This window comes from Cetorhinus maximus, chromosome 21 (genome assembly GCF_964194155.1).
Source record: "Cetorhinus maximus chromosome 21, sCetMax3.hap1.1, whole genome shotgun sequence".
Classification (NCBI taxonomy): Eukaryota; Metazoa; Chordata; class Chondrichthyes; order Lamniformes; family Cetorhinidae; genus Cetorhinus; species Cetorhinus maximus.
This window is the reverse complement of record NC_135899.1, coordinates 91,715,315-91,741,831: the sequence shown is the minus strand read 5'-3', so window position 1 is coordinate 91,741,831 and position 26,517 is coordinate 91,715,315.

The following is a 26,517-nucleotide window of genomic DNA, read 5'->3' as shown; positions in this document are numbered from 1 at the left end:
GACACGATTCCAGCATTGCTGCAGAAGCTGCGCTCCATCGCTGAGGCACTTACTGGCATCCATGAGTATCACGTGAGAGGGTGGGGGGTGGGGGGGCATCTCAAACTTATTCCAGCTGCCCCTTCCTCTCAAGGAGTCAGCCAAGGGCCCTCGGGCACCCATAGGGAGGAGGATCAGCAGATGCACAGCCCGGGACCATCCACCCAGGTGACTCTGGAGGGTCCGGCCCATCCGAATCCCCTCTTCCTGTGACCCCAGCAGCTCCAGCTTCACAGGCTGAGGAGGGTGCCACTGCCACACAGCAGGACCCCGAAAGCAGGCTGGGGCCCTCCAGGTCTCAGCCCTCCAGAGGATGGCTGCCAAGGTAACTTCAGACAGGGTGTAGCAGTCAGCAGGCTGTCTCCACCTCCACTGTGGATGTGGGGAGAGAACCAAGATGTAGCAGCAGGGTTAGGAAAGTTAAAAAGATCTAGTTGCACAGCCTGGGCATGGGTATTATTCACTTTTTGACAGGAAGAGATATTAATGTGTCTAATGTTATTGGAATTTTTTTTTAATAGAGGTTTAATCTGTGTGTGTGTGTTAATTGGATTAAAGCCAGCTAGTCTGGGTGCTTTGATGTGTAGTAGTTTTGAGATGTAAACAGAGGTAGATGGTACATTCGCATTTTGTTGAATAGAGTATTCAAGAATGAGAGTGAAATTTTGCACCTAGCTAGCAGACACCAAGCAATGTTTATATTACTAATAAAATTGGTACTATGAAAGGGGTTCAAAGGGCCTGGTGATACAATGAGAATTTACATTCGTAGGGGCATAACAGAAGGGAGATTGTGTGCACAGAGCAGAGGCAATGAAAGATCAAAGCCTGTAAACCTGTAACTGTCTGCAAAGGAACCAAACTGAAAGGAACCTCATTTTGAATTCGTAAGGTGAAAATGCTTTGCCTGGTGTCTGTTTGAGTCTATTGGTCATTGTTGCCTTAGTGGAGATTAATTTGGGAATTTGTTAAAAGTTATGATAGTAGTAATTTGTAGCCATGTGTATGTGTTTAATTTGTTGTAAATTAATAAATATTTCATTCAGTTTGAAATACAAACCTCTCGAGAACTGGTGGTCTCAGTCCTGAATTTAGAGCTGCAATTCAAAACATACCAGTTGAAAATATAGGTTATGACAGTTGTTTTAAGTTTCCCTCTGGGATTTTAAATAACTCAGCCTTTACAAACTGCTGTGTTATAACACTCGTACATCATGTTCATGATTCTATATAAACACCCAAGAATGTCTCCTTGTCTATGGCTCCTTGTTATGATGAGTAGTGTTTATTGTCATTCAGACGTGAAACCTTGGTTCCTGCACAAGATGTTGGCAAGTGTCTTAGTCCAGGGCCTCTTCCCTGTGCAGTGTGTAATCTTCAGACCAAAGTGATTGTCAGGCTTCACAGTCACTCGACACATTAGTGATACCTGCACCTCAATGTGGTTTGTCATTGCTGCCAGAATGTCATGGGCAGGCAACACAGAGTTCCGTGATTTTCCCTTTGAGGTGTTATGATGTGGCAGATGATGTGTGCCAGGCAGATCAAATCCATAAGGGAAACTTGATCTCGTGGCCACAACTGTTTTGCAATTTGTATTTTATTTTGCGATGCATGCCCTGGATTTATAAGTAATAAGACTAACATTACTTCAGAGGTTATTAGAAAACTAAATTAAACATTTATTAACAAAAGAAAAGATTTCAAGCACATACATAGGTCTACAAATTACTATATAATAACTCCTAAAACCCCTAATTAATCTGGCTTCTAGTTACACCCTTGTTAAGGCAACAGCAAAAACAAATAGATTTAAACAGACCAAGGAAAAGCAGCACAACACCCTGGACAGTGATATTCAAAGCGCGTTTTCTCAACGTTGGTTCCAGTAGACAGCAACTTGATGCACAGGGGCTGGAGGCTTTTCACATTTGTGTTAGATTTAGAATGCCTTCTCCTCTTACACATAGCCTCATCTCCTTTATACATGTTTCTCTCTTTTTAATGCAAATTCCATTGTTCTGGTATGGCTTTGGAACGTTACTTTCCTCATAATATAAATCTTTCATAGTACAAATTTTATCAGTAACCTTTGGGAAAAATAAACACACTGTTTGGCTTAGCTTCTTCTGGATAGGTGTTACATCTTACCATCTCTTTGAAATTCAAACTAATCTGGTTTATCAAAAATGCAAATTTTCCTTCTACCTCACATATTAAAACTTCAGCTATGTTTACATATTTAACATTTCAAACCTAGTTTCTTTTTGATAACTCAAAGCCTCCAGACAAGCTATCTCTAATTCAACTAAATCCCACACTCACATAGAGAAACAAATCGAAATATTATAATAAATCACAATAATATTATGAAAATGATTATATTTTCATGACAGTGGTAGGGCTGGCACCCCAATCTCTTCAGCATTTGTGTCCAGTCACACTGTGCTCCTGAAGGGGACGGGTGCTGATGGCTGCTAAAGGATCAGGTGCTGTTGAAGTATCACCATTGCATCTCCATGATATGACCCTGATCACAGAGTGCAAGCGAGCTGCCCTCATCCAGACAGCTGTCAGGCATTTGCAGGGGCAACGTGAGGATGTCAGGAGTATCCTCATTGCATGTTGTCATCATCCTCTATGAGTCTTAGGGCCTCATGAGCATGCCTGCCTCATCTGGCCAGTGTAAAGGCCTTACCACTGGCATCCTCGCCTTTGAGGACTTCATCACTCTCAACTCCTTCGACATGCTCCTCATCGGAGGAAACGTGCAGCTCTTCATCTCCTCCTCAGCCAGGTCCTCCCCCTGTTGTAGCGCCAGGTTGTGTAGTGTGCAGCAAGCTCCGATGATGTGACACACACTCTGGGGACTGTATTGCAGTGCTCCATCAGGCTTGTCAAGGCATCAGAACCTCATTTTTAAGATGCCAATCGTGTGCTCCAGCAAAGTCTGGGTTGCAGCCTGAGACTCATTGTACTATCGCTCTGCTGCAGTCTGAGGCCGCTGCACGGGTGTCATCAGCCACGTCCTCTGTGGGTGGCCCTTATTCCTGAGGAGCCAACCCTGCAGCCTCTGTGGACTCTGGAAGTTTTGAGGGATCTGAGACCTGCTGAGAACGTGGGAGTCATGGGTGTTCCCGGGGTATCGTGTGCAGATCTGCAGGATTTATTTGTTGTGGTTGTAGATCAGCTGAACACTCAGTGAGTCAAAGCCCTTGCGGTTCACATGCTGGACTGCCTGTTGCCATGGAGACCTAATCACCACATGAATGCGGTCGAGGGCACCCTGCATTTGTGGGAAACCTGAGATCTGTGCAAATCCCAGTATCCTTGCTTCCTGGCTTTCCTGATCCCAGTCGAAATGCACCACATTCTGTGCCTTCACGAAGATGGTCCATGACCTCCTGGATAAACTTGTGCGTGGAGGCCTGTGAGATCCCTCATAGGTCAATTGTGGAGCCCTCGGAGGAGCCACTGGCATAAAAATTGAGCGCTGCGGTCACTTTCACTGCCACTGGCAGTGAATGCCCTCCAAGTCCCCGTGATGCCAAATCTCGCAGAAGGTGGTATATGTGACTGAGCAATTCCTTAGACATGTGCAGCCTTTGGCAACACTGGTTCTCGCTCATCCACAGGAATGACAAGAGCGGTCTATAGACCCTGAGTCTAGCGAGGTACCTGTGAGCGACAGCTTGATGTAGATCTTCACCTGTGTCTAAAGGAGGCGCTGCTACCCCCTCAACTTGAGGGAGATGCTCCTCCCTTTGCCGAGCCAGGCGCCTTCATTGCACTCTTCCTCTTCTCCTCTGCTCTCTGTAAGCCATGAGGCATACCGGTAAATCACCAGGCTCCATGATCCTGATGTTCTCCTCCTGCAGGACCAAACAGAGAGTCACAAAGGTTAGCATATGTCTCCGAAGGACCTCTCTTGATTAAGTCTCCGGCAAAGGCTGTGTCTCAAGGCCCCTTCATGCATCCCGGAGTGCTGGCCACCATTTGGATGGCCAGTGTGTAGTGCACTCATTGGCTGTCCGAAACCCCACCCACCTCCGCCCAGCTCCACTTGACCAATTGGCGGCAGCTCCGGTCACTGGACTGCAGGCTGTGCTCTCAGCTCAGGGGCAGGCATTCTCCTATCGCAAGGCTGCGCTGTTCGAAACGTGAGGGCTACTGGTCCAAACCTGAATAAAGACATTGCAAGGGGCTGTGAACACCTCCACCAGTGACTGTTCCATGCCCACCTTTCACAAGGGGATTCTACAACTTACCCAGTCGGCCAATTGCTCTGCAGCCCCCTAAAATGCACATTAATCTGCAGTCTGCACCCAAGGAGTGAAAAGTTCTGGTGCACTTGGTGTCACTTTCCTGCTTCTGCATTGCCTGATTGGGCAGAAATGCTTCAGAGGCCCAACTCCAAGCCTGTCAATGGAGCTGCTGCTGAACAGTCTCAGCTGCTGAAGAATGCTCACTTTTGACCAGCTTTTCCAAGTGTGTGGCTGCTTACCTCACGCCCCTGCCTCATCCCTCACCTCCCTCCCCCATCCCTCACCTCCCTCCCCCATCCCTCACCTCCCTCCCCCATCCCTCACCCCCCTCCCCCATCCCTCCCCCATCCCTCACCTCCCTCCCCCATCCCTCACCTCCCTCCCCCATCCCTCACCTCCCTCCCCCATCCCTCACCTCCCTCCCCCATCCCTCACCTCCCTCCCCCATCCCTCACCCCCCTCCCCCATCCCTCACCTCCCTCCCCCATCCCTCATGCCCCTCCCCCATCCCTCACCTCCCTCCCCCATCCCTCACCTCCCCGTGTGCTTGTGGACCTCCATCAGTCTGTGCTGCCTTGCGCCCCACCCCTGGCCCCACCCACACTGGAGCCCTTGACCCGGTACCACACTGAAAGCCAGCTGGGAGAAAGCGACTTGCTTGTGCCCCCATGAAAGCACAACACCTCTCCCTTGATGTCCTAACAGGTGATCCTCGTAAGCACAGCGCAGAGCGCTCAGCTCCGAGTCCCCTCGAAGATCAGCTTGCCAGGTGCAGGACAATAGGAATCTACCTTCCTTCAGGTACCACACCCTAAGAGGGTGTTGGCAACCATGGGAAAAATCTTCCCCCCGTCGGAGGGGAAGTGCAGGAGCGGGTGTGGGCAGGCGCGCCTCCGATCGGCGCCCTCGATCGGGGGCATGCCGCCATTTTATGTGGGCGGGCCAATTCAGGCCAGCCCAGCGTGACGTCCACCAGGAAGCGCTATGCACTCCCTTTGCGGGCGGGTGGGGGATTCACCCATTTTCTTTCACACATTTAAAGACAGTCGTGAAGCTCACTGCTCTGAAGTCGCACCGAGGTGGGCAGTAAATTTGAAGTGGGGGGGATGATTCCGGCGTGAGGGCACAATAATGAGATGCAAATGCATTAAAATTAATTTCCCGCCATTGACGGTGGGGGGGGGGGTGGGGGAGGGGAAGAGGGCAATCACGTCCTGGATTTACATCACCGGGAAATGCGACTTGGGCCACCGCGCACTGTGTTCTGTTCACACCGCCAAACACGCCTGCCGCCAACGGGAGCGGAAAATTCCGGCTACTGTTTTTAAGATCTTCCTTTGTGCAAAGAGTGATGTTAGGACAGCTCCCTGTGTTCATCATGTCAGGTGATTCTAACGTTTAGAGGCAAACTAAACTCTCCGGGCGGGATTTTCCCCACCTGCCCGCCGCCGGGATCTTCCGGTCTCGCCGCAAGTCAATGGCCTCCTGGCTGGGGGGCACCACCTCGCCCGCAGCGGGTCCCACCCATGACAGGGCCACAAGATCCCGGCCTATGGGTGGAATCAACCCAGATTTGCACAAAGTGCGGAAACAGGTGGGAAAAACGAGGTTTTACCTGCTGGCCACAATGGCGGCTTTTCACACCATATCATCCCCATCCTGCCTCATTAATCAAACGTTCCTGTGAAACACGCAGCTTCGATGGTGGGCGGGCTCTCATTCACCCGTCACGCGCCGTCACCTCGCTGCTTCATCACACCGGGCGCCACATTTAAAGTGCAGCTGCGCGCACACCTCTCAGCGCTTCCGGCCCAGGACTGCTGCAGATAAGACATGGCCCTCAGAGGCAAGAACACTGCAGCCCCCGGGTTAGTGACGTGTCCCTCGAGCACCTTTTGGATGCTGTGGAGGCCCGCCATGATGTCCTCTCCGCACCCCCTCCCTCCCCCGACTCTGGCTGCAGGAGGGGGCAGCAAAATTATCTCTCCGGCTTGGTAGGCGATGGCCATGGTGATCAGTGCCAATGCTGCACAGGAGAGGTTGGCCACCCAGTGCAGAAAGAGGTTGAATGATTTCATCCGTGCCACCAGGGTAAGGCAACCATCTCATCACTCTAAACTCACACACTCAAGCCCATCACACATTCACTGGCATCTCACTCACTGCTAGCTCAAGGGACATCACCGCTCACTCTCTCACACACACACCCTCACATCTCCTGGCAGGCTTAAGAAAAAGCATGAAACCTCATTCACACAGAATCACACAGTGCTGAAGAGGCCCTTCAGCTCATCGAGTCTGCACTGACACATGAGAAACACCTGACCTACCTACCTAATCCCATTTACTAACAATTGGCCCATAGCCTCGAATCCTACAGGCGGGATGAGGTTTCATGAGGGTTTTAAAGGTTTCAGTAAAAGTGATGAATATGTCCCAACTCATGTGACAGTGCCACATGAGGGGACATATCAGGGAAATTTTTTAAACATTTGTCTTAAAAATTTTAATTCCAAGACAATCTCCCTGAGGCAGCACTTAGCCTCAGGGAGATGAGTGCGCTCTTTTGTGTGCATGCGTGAAAGAGTGCACTCTCGGCTGAGGGAATCCCCCACCCGCCCGCACAGGGAGCACATAGCGCTTCCTGGCGGACGTCACGCTGGGCTGGCCTGAATTAGCCCGCCCACGTAAAATGGCGGCATGCCCCCGATTGGGGGCGCCGATCGGAGGCGTGCCTGCCCACACCCGCTCCTGCACTTCACCTCCACAGGGGGAAAATTTTTCCCTTGGTTGCCAACACCCTCTTAGGGTGTGGTACCTGAACGAAGGTAGATTCCTATTGTCCTCACCTAATTTTATTTCAGTATAATTTTATACCTCCATTAATATTAATTATTATTTTTGGCTTATGACATACAGTCTGTCAGCATCGGTGTGTTTCTGTCAGTTTAGGGAGAAAAACGATATTCCACATATAAGATCAAGTTTCAGTTGTTGGGAAGTATAGATTTAACATATCAAAGCTGGTCTCACAATTAATTTTGTTCTATTTATAGGTATTTGTTGCAACTTATTTGATTTTTCTGTGTATGTTCAATTATAGCTTTACATGCACCTGAAGCACCTACATTTTTCTGCAATAGCCTTATGCATGGAGTTAATTGACTTCCTTTCTGTGCTCACAAATTTTCCAAATGCTCATGTCTGGTGTGCAGCCGCGCTTGCCAGGAATGTATTTCGAGAAGTTGTTACCTCTGCAATGACACCAAGCATTATGAGTATATACCATACATGCTTGAATATAATCCAAGCCTTTCAGCTAAAAAAGAACCTGAAAAAATCTATGACATGTCTCATTGTTGCACCCCAAAGTGCAAAAACAAAATCAATGCAAGATGAATTGTTCCACATACAGGCAACACTTCCCACATGAGGCTGAGATAGGCAAGTGGAAGAGCAAAATCCTAAGAGGGAGAATGTTTATTTGAGAGAGGGGGGGAAGCAAGCAATGAGGGGCCAGAGGAACCGTGAGAAATAGAGAATCTGCAACTCTGGAAGAGATCAGAATAGATTGAAGATTGGCAGTGGGCCAGTGGTAGGCCAGCGAAGTGAAATACAGTCCCGTTCACGCAATGACTCGTGCATGAGATGACATTCCTGCTGTCGACCCTGAAACACTAACCTGAATGTCTAGTTTTATAGTCAAGTATATATATTATCTTTCCAGGCCACTAACATTCATCTACCAGCAAGGTTACAACACAGGCCACACACAAAAAGGGGCTGTTACATCAAATGTCTCTTTGGCCCTCTCAAAATTAAGAGTAAATTTTCTTTCAAGTGCTCCGTTTATTATGCTGCGCTGCTGGTACACCCCAACAAGTACTTCAGAAGATGTTCATTCAGCTGAGTGGAGTTTTATACTTATCCAGCAATGCTTCAATTCAGAGGGTCATCAAGACGCACATAATGAGGTTTAAATAAGCTTTTAATTTAAGCGTAATTATACTTTTGCAACCTTACTGTGACAGTGAATTTATACTTGCTAGAGAAAATGATTTGAAGCATGATTTAATTTTCACAGATCCTGTATGGTTAGTTAAAATGATGAAAATTGTCAAAAACCCTTCTAAGAAGCTGATTTCTGTCAGAAGGAGTTCTTTAGTATGCTTGTAAATGTAATACAGTGCACCCTGTCATGGGCGACTAGAGATATTTAGGGATTAAAAAAAGATCATGCAACAATATGCATGTAGCAAAGGTCGTAGTTAAACCCAATCTGGAGTAACATGTTCAGTTTTGGGCACCAGAACTCAGGAAGGATATATTGGCTTTGGAGAGAGTACAAGCAAAGATTCACCAGAATTATCCAGAGTTTAATGGGTTAAGTTACGACTGCATAAATATGGCTAGTGTTCCCACAAATTTAGTAGGTTAAGAGTTGATATAACTGAAATGATGAAAGGTTCATAAGTGTAGATACAGAGAAGCTATTTCATCTCATTGGAGAATCCAGAACAAGAGGGCACCATCTGAAAATTGGAGCGAGGCCACTCAGGAGTAAAATCAGAAAGCAAGTTTTCACACAAAGTGGAAATGTGGAGTTCTCTCCCGCACAAGACTGTGGATGCAGTGTGAATGCAAATTGGTAAGACTTGAGACTGACAGATATTTATTATGTTAGACTGTCAAGGGATATGGATCAATGGTGAGGAGCTGGAGTTGAGCGAAAGATCAGCCATGACCTAATGAATGGCGGAACGGACTCTCAGAGGAGAATGGCCTTGTTCCCGTTCCAATGTTCAAATTGCTGTGTGAATGAATGGGTGTTGTTACCATGACAATAATCACAGATTATATCTACTAATTTGTCACCTGTCATTGCAACATGACAACTTCAACCGTGACAAACAAAACAGGACGCTGAATACACAGACCAGACAGCATCTACTGATGTGTAACTTGATTTATTAAAACCAAAATGTGAAACAGTCTGGATTAAGCAAAATGTGTATATTGACCAAAAAAAAAATTGAAATTGCTCAATTCAGGCCAAACAAATGTTCCATTTGGCCTCCTCCAGAGGTCCCCAGCATCACAGGTACCAGTCTTCAGCCAGTTGGATTCACTCCATGTGATATCAAGAAACACCTGAAGGCACTGGATACTGCAAAGGCTATGGGCCCTGACAATATTCCAGCTCCAGAACTGGTCATGCCTCTAGCCAAGCTGTTCCAGTACAGCTACAACACTGGCATCTACCCAGCAATGTGGAAATTTGCCCAAGTATGTCCTGGACACAAAAAGCAGGACAAATCGAACCCAGCCAATTACTGCCCCATCAGTCTACTCTTGATCACCAGTAAAGTGATAGAAGGGGTCATCAACAGTGCTATCAAGCGACACTTGCTTAGCAATAACCTGCTCACTGACGCTCAGTTTGGTATCTGCCAGGGTCACTTAGCTTCTGACCTCATTACAGCCTTGGTTCAAACATGGACAAAGGAGCTGAACTCCCGAGGTGAGGGGAGAGTGACTGCCCTTGACATCAAGGCAGCATTTTATCGAGTGTGGCATCAAGGAGCCTGGCAAAACTGGAGTCAATGGGAATCAGGGGGAAAACTCTCCACTGGTTGGAGTCATACCTAGCACAAAGGAAGATGGTTGTGGTTGTTGGCGGTCAGCCATCTTAGTTCCAGGACATCACTGCAGGAGTTACTCAGGGTAGTGTCCTAGGCCCAACCGTCTTCAGCTGCTTCACCAATGACCTTTCTTCCACCATAAGGTCAGAAGTGGGGATGTTCAGTGCCATTCGCAACTCCTCAGATACTGAGGCGGTCCATGTCCCAATGAGGAAAGACCTGGACAATATCCAGGCTTGGACTGAAAAGTGGCAAGTAACATTTATGCCACACAAGTGCCAGGCAATTACCATCTCCAACAAGAGAGAATCTAACATTGCCCCTTGACATTCAATGGCGTTACCATCACTGAATCCCCCACTATCAACAGCCTGGGGCTTGACCAGAAACTGAACTGGACTAGCCATATAGATACTGTGGCTACAAGAGCAGGTCAGAGGCTAGGAATCTTGCGGTGAGTAACTCACCACCTGACTCCCCAAAGCTTATCCACCATCTACAAGGCACAAGTCAGGAGTGTGATGGAATACTCCCCACTTGCCTGGATGAGTGCAGCTCCTACAACACTCAAGATGCTTAACACCATCCAGGACAAAGCAGTCCACTTGATTGGCACCCCATCCACAAACATTCACTCCCTCCACCACCGATGAACAGTGGCAGCAGTGTGTACCATCTCCAAGATGCACTGCAGAAACTCTCAAGGCTCCTTAGGTGGCACCTTGCAAACAAACAACCATTACCATTTAGAAGGGCAAGGGCAGCAGATACATGGGAACACCACCACCTGGAAGTTCCCCTCCAAGTCACTCACCATCCTGACTTGGAAATATATCGCCGTTCCTTCACTGTGGCTGGGTCAAAATCCTGGAACTCCCTCCCTAACAGCACTGTGGGTGTACCTACACCACATGGACTGCAGCGGTTCAAGAAGGCAGCTCACCACCACCTTCTCAAGGGCAATTAGGGATGGGCAATAAATGCTGGCCCAGCCAGTGACGCCCACATCCCGTGAATGAATAAATCAAAGACATAACTTTGAGATTTACTCCAATCCGCTATTAGATTTCTAGTCATTTAAGGACCTTTACTAAACTGCCAGCAATCAGACCTCCTGATCAGTTAGATTACCAGCAAATTGAAATAGTAAGATGTTGTTAAATAAGCAAAATCACTTACTTGGGGTGTTCCAACTACAGAAACAGATTGCAAGAAAGAAAAAATTGCATTCAAATAGCACTTTTCACATCCACAGGGCATGACAACATACTTCACAGCTAATTAATTACACATTTTTTAAGTGCAGTCATGACTGTTTTGTAAACACATCAATCAATCTGCATGTCACAATCTCAAACCAAAGAAATGACCCATGAGTTTGCTTTTTTGATTGAAGGGTGAATATTGGCCAGGAGACTGAGCTCTCTGGTCTTTTTCAAAAAATGTCACGTGTTCTTTTGTGATGGACAGGCAGTTAAGTGATCCATCTGAAAGTAGCACCTCTAGCCGTCGGCTAGATCACAGGTGCACAGTTTCAGAATAATGGGTCGGCCATTTACAACAGAGATGAGAACATTTTTGAACAACAAAGCTGCTATTACACTTAACTGGTTGGTGGAGTGGATACAAACTGGTCATTCACTGCTGGTGAAATCTAACCCAGAATGATGATCCATCTCAGGCAGTGCAGACCCTATCTGAAATTAATTTGCACAATCTCAATGTAGCTTCCCAAAAGCCAACAAAACTGTCTCATTAGGGCACTAATTGGCAATCTCATTTTGCTTGGGAAATGGTGCAGTAGAGAATGATATTCTGAGGAGCATTGTTACTGCCGAATAGAGGCAGCTTTGAGCTGGGAGGATGTTTCCCCTGGCTGAGAAGCCGAGAACTTGGCCAGGGCGGGGGAGTGGGGTGTTACATTCTCAGCATTTGAGAGCAAGAAATGAGGAGAAATCTCGTCACTTAGAGAGTTGCGGATCTTTGGAAGTATCTACCCAGAGACCTCAGCCTCTGAACAGAAGATGTTCAGATGTTGAACATATTCAAGACGGTGGTCTGTATACTTTTGGATACAAAGGGAATTAAGCGATATGGGGATGGTGCAGGAAGGTGGAGTTGAGGTAAAAGATCAGCCATGATCTAATTGAATGGCAGAGCAGGCTCAAAGGGCAGAATGGCCTGCCCCTGCTACTATTTCTTATGTTCTTTTCTTTGCACCTGGCTATGATCTGCCTGCGAGAGCTTGATGTTGAGATTGGGTGCCTAAAAATGAGAATCTGATTGGTGGGCAAGGTATAAAACTGTGCGTAAAGATGAGTGCCACACAATCCCAGTGTTTCATTTCATCTTCATATTGCTGTCTTCATTATTGGCTAACTACCTGATTGCGTAGTCTAAATCATTCTAAAGAAGACTGAGGTGGTTGTTAAATAACATCTTGCAGCACCTAGCTCTGATTTGTATTAGAAGTTGTTCAAATAGTCCAGACCTCTCAGTAAATAAACCATTATGCCACTGTACCCTATTTGTAAGGGTCTTTCTGTAAAATATACTTGTCACTGCATCAGCATGTGAGATTGGCTTGACAGCCAGGAATAAGCTCACTCCATTTCATTACTATGTTGACTAAAAACTGCTCTGAAGCATGGTTTGCATGTATACTTTTCATTTTCCTACCCTCACCTCCGGCAGAATCAATGGAAAGTTTGTTCACAAGAGTCAAGTTGTTAACTTCAGGGTTAAGCCAAATGCATCTGCATGATTTCATCTTATTACTTGAATTAATGACTAAACATACTTCTAGAAGCAATAGTGCAACATTGACCAGGGAAAATATCAATTTAACCAATTAAGAATAATATCCAGGCTCTCGTCTAAGATTTTCATGCCAGTTTAATGATATTATGGCACTGGCTGCATTGCTCAGTCCAGAAGGTAACACCAATTATAAATGATTTTCCAGGAACTGCATTTTAAAGAACACAGAGCTTTCAAATTATTATCAGTTGTATCCCATTAACCCACATCTGTACAGACTCCCACACAAAGTAACAAGCGCTCCCTTGGCAACCACACTACCATCAATGAATGTGCTAAGTACAGGAGACCGAGGCTAACCAATTTAAGTTTTCTCTGTGGACACTGCCAAAATAGGAAACCTGCTTTGTGACATCCACAACATTGTTATATGGACATGGAAACTGTTCTCTGGAAAAGGCTACCCTTTTGTGGACGCGACCGAAAAGAAAAAAAAAATCAATACAACAAAGCTGGCTGCTCAGCTGCGATTTTACTCTGATTCTATCGAATATTATGTACTGTCGCAAGGAGGATCCATATTTCCCCTCGAGAGAGAGAGAGAGAGGGGGGAAAACCTTACAACAATCCAAGCAATTTGCTCAGCTTGAGGCAGATGCATCACCAATTTGGATCAGACAGACTCAACAAAACTATTTATCAATACAACCGAAAGGAACACAGACCTGAGAAAGCGCCCACTTTCAAACCCCCTTCTTTTGCATTCTGCCGCCAGGAAAAAACAACGGGAATATAATACATTTGCATTTCAGGAAAACGTGAAAGGAGAGATTAGTTCTGTTTCTCAGGAAATACGAAACCTGTTGCGATGAGAAAACGCTTGTGCACTGCAATGTCTGTCGTGTATTCAAAAGACAAAAGACGGAGGGACAAATCTGCCCCTTTTCTCTGGGGTCGAATGACATGTTGCCGAAATTGTGGGTTATGAGCCTCTTATGGATAGAATTGGAGTGCGAACTGCAAGTAGTGGTGCAAGAGGACTTGCCCGGAGTGATGATTTAGCTGTTCGAAAATGCATCAGTACCTGTAGGGCAGGAGGCATAGGTTACCCGCAGATGGGGAAAAAAGGACCGTCTGATGATCATGGGGTGCATTCCATTAAAAAACCTCACGTGACATCGATGCACACACACACACACACACACACACACAGAGAGATTTTCACTGGGAAGCAGCCCTCTTCAGCTGAGAATCTAGAAACTGCAATTCGAAATCCAACATCATAAAAAAAAAATAAACTGAAATGTCATTAAAATACGAGGGCTGTAGAAATGGGTAGGAATGAAGTTCAAGGCATATAAAATGCATAAATATGAGAATGAATCTGAAAAAAAACACTAATATTCGGAAAGACTAGTGAAAATAAAATTGAAAGTAAGCTTTTCATAGATACTGTGATCTGTCAGACCTCCAATCAGCTTATGATTTGTGACAAATGCATATAATAAAGTTTAAAATAAACACTGATGCAGAGACAACATGTGATTCATGAATTTATATTCAGAAGGATCCAAGAAAACACTTGTCACAATGAAAGAAATAAACTTTGGCTTTGTTCAAATAGAGGAAAGGGTAATAGTTGTGTTACAATGCAAATGTAAAGGGCAATTCTGCCACTTGTGAATCTCAATGAAGCAAAATGTTCAAAATAAGAGCTAGGATGAGTATTCAAGTAAAATGATTCAATTATAGTCCGTGTATTGAGAGGCTTGACAGGAGTGCAAACAAACATTACCCAAATAAATAAGGAGACCAATAATTGTGAAATAGAAACACAAATGCTGGAAACACTCAGCAAGTCAGGCAGCATCTGTTGAGAGGGAAACAGAGTTAATGTTTCAGGTCGATATCCTTTCTTTCACCAGGATTCTGATAAAAGCTCATTGATCTGAAATGTGAACTCTATTTCTCTCTCCACAGGTGCCACTTGACCTGCTGAGGCCTAGACAGGGCTGAGTGATCCCACAACCAACAGATCAGATCTAAGCTCTGCAGTCCTGCCACGTTCAGTCGTGAATGGTGGTGGACAGTGAAACAACTCACTGGAGGAGGAGGCTCCACAAATATCCCCATCCTCAATGATGGAGGAGCCCAGCACATCAGTGCAAAAGATAAGGCTGAAGCATTTGCTACAACCTTCAGCCAGAAGTGCCGAGTGGGTGATCCATCTTGGCCTCCTCTGGAGGTCCCCAGCATCACAGATGCCAGTCTTCAGCCAATTCAATTCGCTCCATATGATATCAAGAAATGGCTGAAGGCACTGGGTAGTGCAAAGGCTATGGGCCCTGACAACATTCCAGCAATAATACTGAAGACTTGTGCTCCAGAACTTTGCCGCGCCCCTAGCCAAGCTGTTCCAGTACAGCTACAACACTGGCATCTACCCGACTATGTGGAAAATTGCCCAGGTATGTCTTGTACACAAAAAGCAGGACAAATCCAACCCGGCCAATTACCGCCCCATCAGTCTACTCTTGGTCATCAGTAAAGTAATGAAAGGGGTTATCAACAGTGCTATCAAGCGGCACTTGCTCAGCAATAACCTGCTCACTGATGCTCAGTTTGGGTTCTGCCAGGGCCACTCAGCTGATGACCTTATTACAGCCTTGGTTCAAACATGGACAAAAGAGCTGAACTCCCAAGATGAGGTGAGAGTGACTGCCCTAGACATCAAGGCAGCATTTGACTGAGTGTGGCATCAATGAGCCCTAGCGAAACTGGAGTCAATGGCAATCAGGGGGAAAGCTCTGCTGGTTGGAGTCATACCTAACACAAAGGAAGATGGTTGTGGTTGTTGGAGGTCAGTCATCTCAGCTCCAGGACATCGCTGCAGCTGTTCCCCAGGGTAGTGTCCTCGGCCCAACTATCTTCAGCTGCTTCATCAACGACCTTCCTTCCATCATAAGGTCAGAAGTGGGGATGTTCATTGATGATTGCACAATGTTCAGTACCATTCGCAACTTCTCAGATACTGAAGCAGTCCATGTCCAAATGCAGCCAGACCTGGACAATGTTCAGGCTTGGGCTGACAAGTGGCAAGTAACATTCATGCCACACAAGTACCAGACAATAACCATCTCCAACAGGAGAGAATCTAACCATCACTCCTTGATGTTCAATGGCATTACCATCATTGAATCCTCACTATTAACATCCTGGGTGTTACCATTCACCAGAAACTGAACTGGACCAGCCATATAAATACAGTGGCTACAAAAGCAGGTCAGAGGCTAGGAATCCTGAGTTGGGTAACTCACCTCCTGACTCCCCAAAGCCTGTCCACCATCTACAAGGCACAAATCAGGAGTGTGATGGAATACTCCCCACTTGCCTGGATGAGTGCAGCTCCCACAACACTCAAGAAGCTTAACACATCCAGGACAAAGCAGCCCACTTGATTGGCACCACATCCACAAACATTCACTCCCTCCACCACCGATGCACAGTAGCAGCTTTGTGTACCATCTACAAGATGCACTGCAGGAATTCACCAAGGCTCCTTTGACAGCACTTTCCAAACCCATGACCACTACCATCTAGAAGGACAAGGGCAGCAGATAGATGGGAACACCACCACCTGGAAGTTCCCCTCCAAGTCACTCACCATCCTGACTTAGAAATATATCGCCATTCCTTCACTGTGGCTGGGTCAAAATCCTGGAACTACCTCCCTAACAGCACTGTGGGTCTACCTCCTCCACATGGACTGCAGCGGTTCAAGAAGGCAGCTCACCACCACCTTCTCAGGGGCAACTTGGGATGGGCAATAAATGCTGGCCCAGCCAGCGATGCCCACACCCCATGAACGAATTTAAAAAAAGAGTTTCTAGCATTTTGTCTTATTTCAGATTTCCAGCATCTGCAGTATTTTACTTTTCTGATTCTGTTAATGGTGTTTGGAAGCCAAAGATTTCAACAATATGTTTATAGTAAAGATAGAAATTGATCAAAAATCACTTGAATTAATCCTCAGAAGATCAGTAGGCAACATTGATTCAGGAACAATGATAACATTGTTGCAATTATAGCTGTACTAACTACAGTTTATGTACAATTTGTGGAAAGTGATGTACTTTACTATACAGTATAGCTGAATGATATCTCATGATATTATAGTTCAATTTCAAGTAATATTCTGGATTGACTTTTCTATAGAGTTCACATACCTCTATATGATTACATGAATGTAATTTAATATATTAAAGCCAAAGTTTTTTTCACTGTTTGCTCCTAATTCTAAATGCTACAGATTTGTCCCATGGTTTTCTCTGCATTGCCACCGAGCTTTCATTGTATTTATTGCACCTTGGTAACCAATGCTCAATGAACGGTCTGACCAGAGTATGGTTTAGTTTGACCTCCTCTAGGAGGTCATAAGGTATACATAAAATCTTACTGACAGTCACAGACTGTAGTGAACATCTGCAGTAGAGATCACAGGCAATAATGAACATCTAATATGGAGCCTTACACACCCTGATGTCATAATGATGTCACTATGCAGCTTCTTAATGGTACATGTCATTGTCTACATTAGCATGAATACAATATCACAGCATCCACCACATTAAACATTCACTCTCTCCTCTAGTGACAGCACAGTGACAGCAGAGTGTACCATGTACAAGATGCACTGCAGCAACTCGCCAACACACCTTCAACATCTTCCTTAGCATAGATAGTATAGAGACAGATCCCTTGAGGCCTACATCAAGACCCTCAACATAAATGGTGGCAGCAGACCGTAAGAGACCATAACAGTGGATGAGATGCCAATTAGGCAGGTTGCTTTGTCCTGGATGGTATCAAACGTTTTGAGTATTGTTGGAGCCGCACTCATCCAGGCAAGCGGGGAGTATTCCATCACACTCCTGTCTTGTGCCTTGTAGATGGTGGACAGGTTTTGGAGAGTCAGGAGGTGTTACTTGCCCTCTTTATACTTTGCTGATTTGAATGTGAAGTCTAGCATTCTGTTGGCTTTGTTGATTTTTGCTGTGCGATGGTTGGATATGGTTGCAATGAATGAATTGCTGACTTAAATCACAGGTCAGTTTTGAAGTACACCATTGGTCACAATACAGTTTCTTTACAATTACTGATAAAGAGCAGCCAATCACAATTCAGGAGGGAAAACAAAATCAGAAAATGCCAGAAACATTCAGCAGGTCTGGAGAAATAATGTTTCAGGTGTGAGGGATCCTTTAGAAGCTCTGATGAAGGAATTGCTGGCCTCAAAATGATGAACCTGTCTCTCCACAGATGCTACCTGAACTGCTCAGTGTTTCCAGCATTTTATGATTTTGTTTTTATACAACAGGTTGGTTTGAGTATTGGGAATGGTTCTGACCATATATGCCTCGGATTTTCCCTTCCTCCCAATGGAATCTAAATGTACACTCTATGACTGTTCCGTCATAGTAGGAGTCCCATTAGAATTCCATTGTACTCGGTTTAGACAAATTGCCAATAAGGCCAAGAGCTGCAACACAAATCTTATCATCTGTGATTTTCAAAAGAATGGACTAACGTACAATAATAAGAAATACTGTATTCTGCATGTTAAACTCTTGCCACACAACGAGAATCAATTCAAAATTTGTACGTATAAATGAGTTACCAAGGACATCATGGATTGATATCCCGGCATTTTATGTGATTGGCTTATTAATTGAATGGTTTTGCTTCTTCTGAATACCCCAAACATTGTTTAACTTTTGGTAAGTCCAAGTGATTCATTGCACCCAGACAGTGATGCTGGCAGCCAGATAGTGTTGTTGAGAGCTGGGTTGGTAGCAAGGCAGCATGATGTAGGGAATCCTCACCAAGAAAATGTTGAGCAATTTCTGGTGTGGTTCCCATTAATCTATTGACATGTTTCCTCAGAATCATGGATCCACATATGTGTTCTTGACTGTAATCACACCCAAGGTTAGGAAATCTACTGTAATAACAGCAAAGAACGCATGTGTGGTTCTTTCTGACTTGGCATCTGTTTTTTTTTTCTCCCTCGCACCTTCGCTGAGGTGCCTTGTAATGTTTCCTGTGTTTTAATTACTTCAGAATTGCAAATTGTTGTTCTTGCTGAAGGAATGTTTAGAAGTCGCCACCGTGATTTAGACACCTGAACAAGGAAATAGCAACTGGAGAAATGATTTAGGATTTGCCAACTAAAATCAGCATTAACCATGGCACCAAAAGGGGTGGCCATTTTGAGCAGGTAATGCAATGCAGTTGCAGGGAGGCCTGAACCAGTCAGAGGTACTGATTGGATCCAGTGGAATGACACGTGTTGAGTGATAATAGCTCTTCTTGATCGTTTATCATCTCTTTATATTGCTCCTATTCTTTCATGGGATGTGGGCATCGTTGGCTGGACCAGCATTTGTTGCCCATTCCTAGTTGCCCTTGAGAAGGTGGTGGTAAGCTGCCTCCTTGAACCGCTGCAGTCCCTGTAGTGTAGGTACACCCACAGTGCTGTTAGGAAGGGAGTTCCAAGATTTTAACCCAGTGATGGTGAAGGCACGGCGATATATTTCCAAGTCAGGATGATGTGTGACTTGGAGGGGAATTTGCAGGTGGCATCAACTGCCCTTGTCCTACTAGGTGGTAGAGGTTGTGGGTTTAGAAGGTACTGTCAAAGGCTTGTTGGTGATTTGCTGCAGTGCATCTTGTGTATGGTACGCTCTGCTGCCACTGTGCATCACTGGAGGAGAGAGTGAATGTTTAATGTGGTGGATGTTGTGATATTGTATTCAGACCAATGTAGACAAGAGCATTAAGAAGCTGCCTAGTGACATCACTATGACATCAGCATGTGTAAGGCTCCATGTTAGATGTTCACTGTTGCCTGTGATCTCTACTGCAGATGTTCACTACAGTCTGTGACTCTGTATCATTAAGATTATATGCATACCCGATGAGTCAGGAATATAGTCAGCCTATGTAACTGTTAGGACCCAGGCTAGATGAAGGCCTGTGCAGAGCTGTATATAGTTGTTGATAGTAATAAACTTCATGTAATTGTGTTCGACCAGACCTTATCAGTCTCAATATCTTGCTTAGCATAGAGACAGATCCCTTGAGGTCTACATTGAGACCCTCAACATAAATGGTGGCAGCAGACGTTAAGAGACCTTAACAGTGGATGTGGTGCCAGTCAAGTGGGCTGCTTTGTCCTGGATGGTGTCGAGCTTCTTGAGTGTTGTGGGAGCTGCACTCATCCAGGCAAGTGGAGAGTATTCCATCACACTTCTGACTTGTGCCTTGTAGATGGTGGACAGCTTTGGAGAGTCAGGAGATGAGTTACTCGTCGCACGATTACCAGCTTCTGACCTGCTTTTGTAGCCACTATTTATAGGGCTAGTCCAGTTCAGTTTCTGGTCAATGGTAAACCCCAGGATGTTGATAGTGGGGGATTCAGTGATGTAATGCCATTGAATGTCAAGGGAAAATGGTTGCATTCTTTCATATTGGAGATAGTCATTGCCTGGCACTTGTGTGGCACGAATGTTACTTGCCACTGATCAGCCCAAGCCTGGATATTGTCCAGGTCTTGCTGCATTTGGACGTGGACTGCTTCAGTATCTGAGGAGTCGTGAATGGTGCTGAACATTGTGCAACCATCAGCGAACATCCCCACTTCTGACCTTATGATGCAAGGAAGGTCATTGATGAAGCAGCTGAAGATGGTTGGGCCGAGGACACTATCCTGAGGAACTCCTGCAGTGAAGTCCTGGAGCTGAGATGATTGACCAACAACCACAACCATCTTCCTTTGTGCTAGGTATGACTCCAACCAGTGGAGAGTTTATAACCTATTACAAAGATACTCTTGTACAACTGTACACCTTCATAGGCAGAGGTAAAAATGAGCTGGAGAGAACATCTGTGGAACAGTGCCCCCAAAAAATGGTCTTCACTGTTTCCTCATTATAACTTTGATCAGCCCATTAAAGTTCCATCCTAAACCTTGAACAGTGTCTATGAAGTAATAAAATATCCCAAAACAATTCACAGGAGCATTTGAAAACAAAATGTAGCGCTGAGCGACATAAGGCGATATTATGGCAAAGAGGCAGGTTTAAGGAGTGTCTTAAAGGAAGAAAGTGAAGTGGAGATGTGAAGAGATTTAGTGAGTGAATTCCAGAGCCTGTGGCCTAGGCAGCTGAAGGCACAGCCACCAATGGTGGAGCAATTAAAAATGGGGATGAGAGGCCACAATTAGAGGAATGCAGATATGTCAGAGGGTTGGCGGGAATTACAGAGATACGGAGGAAGAAGGCCATGGAGGGATTGGAAACAACAATGAGAATTTTAAAGTTGAGGCATTATTCACTGGGGAGCCAATGTAAGCAGAGGGGTGATAGATAAAGGGGATTTATTGTGAGTTAAGATAAGGGCAACAGAGTTTTGGATGATTTCAAGTTTACCGAAGGGGGAATGTGGGAGGCAGGCCAGGAGTGCATCGGAATAGTTGAGTTTAGAGGTAACAAAGGCACGGATGAGGATTTCAGCACAGATCAGCTAAATAAGATGTGGAGATGGGCGATATTATGGAGATGGAAATAGGTGATCTTTTGATGGTGTGATTGAAAGCTGATCTCGAGTCAAATAGGGCAGAGGTTGCAAACAACATGGTTAAGCCTTAAACAGTTACCAGAGAAAAGGATGGCATCAGTGGATAGGGAGCAGAGTTTTGGGGACTGAAGATAATGGGTTCAGTTCTCCGAGTATTTAGCTGGAGGAAATTTCCGCTCATCCAGTATTGAATGTCGGACGAGCAGTTTGGTAATTTAGCAACAATGGACGGGCTGAGAAAGGTGGTGCTGAGATAGAGCTGGGTGTCATCGGCGTACATCTGAAAATTAACACTGTGCTTTCAAATGATGTCACCAAGGGACCGCTTATAGGTGAGAAGTAGATCCTTGGAGGGACCAAAGGTAATGGTGTGGGAGCAGGAAGAGAAGCCAATGCAGGTGATACTCTGACCAAATTTAGGTCAATAAGGATGGAACCAGGTGAGTGCACTTTCACCCAGCTGGATGACTTTGGAGGAGGATGGTGTTGTTAACTATGTCCCAGTCACATAGGATGTCATTTGCTAAAAACCATTTTGGTGGTGTGGCAGGGTGGAAACCTGATTGGCAGGATTCACACATGGAATTCTGGGAAAGATAAGGATGGATTTGGGAGGCCTAAAAGCATTCATAGAAGGAAAGGGAGGTTCAGTTATACAGATGAGGTCAGGGAAGGGTATGGGTTAGTCATGAATAACATTTCTCTGATTTACAGGGACCATTAACTACATCTACAAATCATTGCCGTTGGAAAGGTAGTAGTGCCGAATTGGAAAAGTATCCCAGAGGCCGGAAGCAGAAAATATGGTCATGGGTCATCCAGGATAATGATCCTGCAGCACGGTTTTGACAGGAAATTATTTGGAATACTTAAAAGCTGCAAAAATCTCCATATGGAAAGGTGAATTTTGCTGGCAGAGAGATTTATCATTAGATAGATAATGGATTTCCTGTTGGTCATTCAACTGTTCATGTATTTTGAAGGAAAGGATAAACAGAACTGAACGGAAGCTTGGAAATGGTGATGCCAGAGTATCCACATTACAGGGTCCTCCGATTGAAGAGGTCCTATCAGGACCAATTTTTGTAGACTTTGCATCTTTCATGGGATGTGGGCTGCCCCTGTTTTAATTTCTTATATTTTTATGGGCATCACTGGGTAGGCCAACACTTATTGACCATCCCTAATTGTCCTTGAGAAGATGGTGGTGTGCCACCTTCTTGAACAACTGAATGGATTGCTAGGCCATTTCAGAGTGGTGCTAAGAGTCATACATAGGCCAGAGCAGCTAAGGATGGCAGATTTTCTTCCGTAAAAGGACGTTAGTGAACCAGATGAGTTTCACTGTCACTATTACTTAAACTAGCTTTTGTATTTCAGACTTTTTTAATTAACTAAATTTAAATTCCCCAGCTGCCACACTGGGATTTAAACTCCTGCCTCCAGGTTATTAGTCCAGATCCCTGGATTACTAGTCCAGTAATATAACCACTATGCTGCTGTACCCTTAAGGAGGCTGTTATCACTCCCCAGCTGCAGTAACAAAAATATACCAGCTTCTGAAAACTGACCTATGGTCTCTTTCCAAGAGGGGCACAGTGTTATCTGTGGCTGTGAATGCGACAACAACACATTTTTAGCCATTTGGCTGTTTCCAAGCAGGCGCTGGTGACATTGTTCACATCACTCATTAAGCATTACAATGATGACAGTTGATTGTTGAGCAGACATTGGCTTTACAAAACAAAAACAAAAATACCTGGAAAAACTCAGCAGGTCTGGCAGCATCGGCGGAGAAGAGCACAGTTAACGTTTCGAGTCCGCATGACTCTTCAACAGAACAATTAGGCTTTGCAATGTCCTGTATTCATTGGCTGGCTTGCTCATAGGGAGCACTTTATTACTGTCCACGTGTTTCTTCATTGCAAAAAAAACTCAGGATTTATACAGGCTACAGATTAATTCACAATTTAATTTCACCCTGGCATACGCAGATATTTTATCATGATTATACTTTCAGATGCAGATAATAGGCAATCTTGTCACTTACAATTCAAACAGTATGTATGATTTGGGATGGTGGAGTGGTAGGAGAGGAATACACAATTGTGAGAGGTTGGTGAGGTTTTCCTTCTGCATAAATTGTCTCATTCATCACTCTTTTATGCCGTGCAACTCTGGAAGATGTGGAGGTGAGTCACGCTTCTGACATTTTCTTACCATCTCTGCAGGGTATTTCTGCCTGCGTTGACTTTCGTTAAGCTGATTAAAACATTTCCAGTGCTGAATTCCATTTATGGGATGATTGAAGTGGAAATGACCAACTGGACCTTCTCTGTCCAAATTAGCTGCTTGGACCTACTCCTTCTGGGCTACTTTTGGCTATCAAAGACCCTTTACTGTTCTTGCCCTTATCTCTGCAAACATTCACCACAGCTTCCGAAAATCTTGGGACTTGGCATTGCTGATCCTTTGATCTTACTCCTCCTTCAGTCATTGGGAAATGTAACATGAGCTTGAGTTTCATCTCCCTCTCCGTCAACCTGTTGTGCTTCTGATCTTTTACCCTGACACTATTCCCTCACTCCCAGTGATAGAGAATCAGTCAGGAGCAGATTCCTGCCCTAAACCATTCCTAACTACTAAATTAACAACCCCCCACCCCCCGCACCCACCCGCCCAATGCCCCCACAAGGAAAGTGCTGTTAGTTGCCAACAGGATTATTTGGGCAGGTGGAGATTTGATAGAAATGTTTAGAAAAATCTTGATTTTCTAAGAGAAAAGTCTTTTGAAAACTAAAGATTCCATTCATTGTACCTGAAAGGAGAGTATTGCCACTTTAAGAAAGATATTAACATTCATACAAGACGCTGGTATCTTCATACTGCACACAGCAGGATCCTGAAGATTATTCCTTTGAATGCTTTGTTATTGCTGCCATTGTAGAAGGTGCATCATGGCTTTTACAGTACAGTAATGGTGCTGGAAGAGAAATAGCAGAGCAAAAAATTCTCTAAGGACCCTGCAAGAGCTCCAAACCATTTCATCCCTTCTTTTAAACAAGGTTCCCCATAAAGCCTTAGCTCTCTGAAATGCTCTCTTTAGATGTTGAAAAATAAAATGAGTCTCCAAATTATCCAGTAACATGGATGTCCTATGAGAAAGTATGTAAATCAACGAAGCTTAACAGGGGTTTAGTGGAGATGGCTGTTACTGCAGTGTGATCCTCAACAGCGTGATCATCTATGTCGCCCCCGGGGGACACTGCTCACAATATGCCATCCATTTCAGTCACATGATCCAGACCACATTCTCAAACATTTAGTTTACAGGAAACACAGCCTTGCTTTACAATAAGCAGGGGTGCCGTGTGATTTTCAGGTCAAGGTCACCAGGTTTTTTAAAAATATATTAAAATGTAGCTATGCTATTTGTTTGAAATATGCTTATTCATCAGCATTGCTATGGCCATCTTGTATAATTTGTGTTATTTTTCAAAAACATGCTTACATTTCTAGTTGATATAGATCTCAGGAGAACACCATGTTGTCTTTTCTTTCCTCCCACACAAATCATTTTGAGAAATATAAGTTATGCCACGCAGGAGTTTTCCAGGGATATGTTTTCCCAGTGTCGTCCGTGCAAGGGTTCTGATACTGGAGGGTTTAATATTTGCATGACGGTGTACTGCTGATCGGCTGTGAATACCAGACCCCTTAGCAAATGTTAACAACCATCCCCTCTTCAAAGTTAAAAAAAAAAGTGTCGTTAGCAGTGAAGGTGCCAATGGCTTTCGCAGGCCTGCATTCCAGTGAAATGGGTTCATTAAATTCTCTAGTGGATTTGAACTAGACATTTCTGTGCAACTGCTGTCAAAATAATACACATCATCCACACCAAGATACAAGGAAAAAGACAAGTTGCTATTCTCATGTCTCACAGAAAAGCAATTGTGGACAGCTTAATAAAGAATGCATACACAAAAAATGCAAAGTAAAAGCAAAAATAAAATGGACCATCTACCCACCTGCCTGCTTATCTATTTTTACAATCTCTCTATTTAACCATTCACAGCGGAGAGACAACTTTCCTTTAAGTTCCAATGGCTTGTTGGAACTGCGATGAATTGATTGGAATACCTTAAGGTTCTCTTCCACACTTTCAAATGTCCCCATGGCCTTAATGTGCTTCCCGCCATGATCTACACGAGCTCTATGTCCCCCTAAACACTGTCCAGCCCTTTGGGCCTTTCAATTAAATTATGATTTTACTCTAAGGTGTCTGTTCCAGATCAAACTATGTGAAAACTCTTGGACTTTCTATTCAAAAGAGCTGTGCTTACCAAGGAAGCCATTTGAAAATGCGAGGCCATGTTCTTTGGGAACTGGGCTGACCGATCCTTTGTCCCCTTCACTGTCAGGGCTGACGGCCTGAAGGTGCTGGGGATATGGTTCGGAGGGACCGGGGCATGCGTTAGAAACTGGAAGGAGCGAGTGGCTATGGTGAAGAGGAAACTGGGCATGTGGGAGCGACGCTCCCTCTCCATTGCGGGTAAGAACCTGGTCATCAGGTGTGAGGTACTCTCGCTGTTGCTGTACGTGGCGCAGGTCTGGCCCATTCCAGACTCCTGCGCGACGGCGATCACTCGAGCCATCTTCCGCTTTATCTGGAGGTCGAAAATGGATCGTGTCCGCAGGGACGCGATGTACAAGCCTCTAGATAAAGGGGGAAAAAACGTGCCCAACATCGCCCTCATACTGATGGCCACCTTTGTGTGCGGCTGCATCAAGCGGTGCGTAGACCCTCAGTACGCAAACACCAAGTGTCACTACGTGCTGAGGTTCTACCTGTCCCCGGTGTTGCGAAGGATGGGTCTGGCCACGCTGCCGCGGAACGCTCCAAGTAGTTGGACCGTGCCGTACCACCTGTCCCTGGTGGAAAAATTTATGCAGAAAAACACCTTTGACCACAAGTCCATCAGGCAGTGGTCAGCACGTAACGTCCTAGAGGCCCTGAGGGATAAGGAGAGGGTGGACCCTGTGGGATGGTTCCCCGAGCAGACTGTCAAAGTCATTTGGCAGAATGCCTCATCGCCAGAACTTTCCAACAAGCACCAAGACGTAGCTTGGCTGGTGGTGAGAAAGGCCCTCCCCGTCAGATCCTTCCTACACGC